Source organism: Gavialis gangeticus, unplaced genomic scaffold (assembly GCF_001723915.1).
Source record: "Gavialis gangeticus isolate Ggan-Ray unplaced genomic scaffold, GavGan_comp1, whole genome shotgun sequence".
NCBI classification, from domain to species: domain Eukaryota; kingdom Metazoa; phylum Chordata; order Crocodylia; family Gavialidae; genus Gavialis; species Gavialis gangeticus.
Window position 1 is genome coordinate 69,311,374 of NW_017728993.1, and position 314 is coordinate 69,311,687.

General features: G+C 71.3%; 1 protein-coding gene across 2 annotated transcripts in view; it reads right to left on the reverse strand.

The window, feature by feature from the left end:
- The window catches only part of LOC109287037 (myomegalin-like), a 152,004-nt gene that overhangs the window by 102,235 nt on the left and 49,455 nt on the right, over positions 1-314 (reverse strand). The window lies entirely within an intron of this gene.

Below are 314 nucleotides of genomic sequence, written 5' to 3' on the forward strand. Positions count from 1 at the left end.
CCCTAGCCCCGCCCCCACCCCTTTGACCCCACCCTCACCCCATGCAGCCCTGCCCCCAAACTGCCCTCGCCTCGCCCCGGGGACCACCGAGCTACCACCGCCCGGCTCAGAGCAGGAGGCTGACGCGCCCCGGGCGCCGCTGCCCCGACCCAGCCGCGGACGAGGAGGAGGGTGTTGGTGCCGCTACCACTGAGACTGCCCGATTGCGTCTCAGATTGCAAGATGGCGTCGCCAGCTGCATAGCGCATGCGTCCGCCCCGCAGCATTCTGGAAGCTGCAGTTTTTTGCCCTGGCCCCTGCCCCCCCCCCCCCCC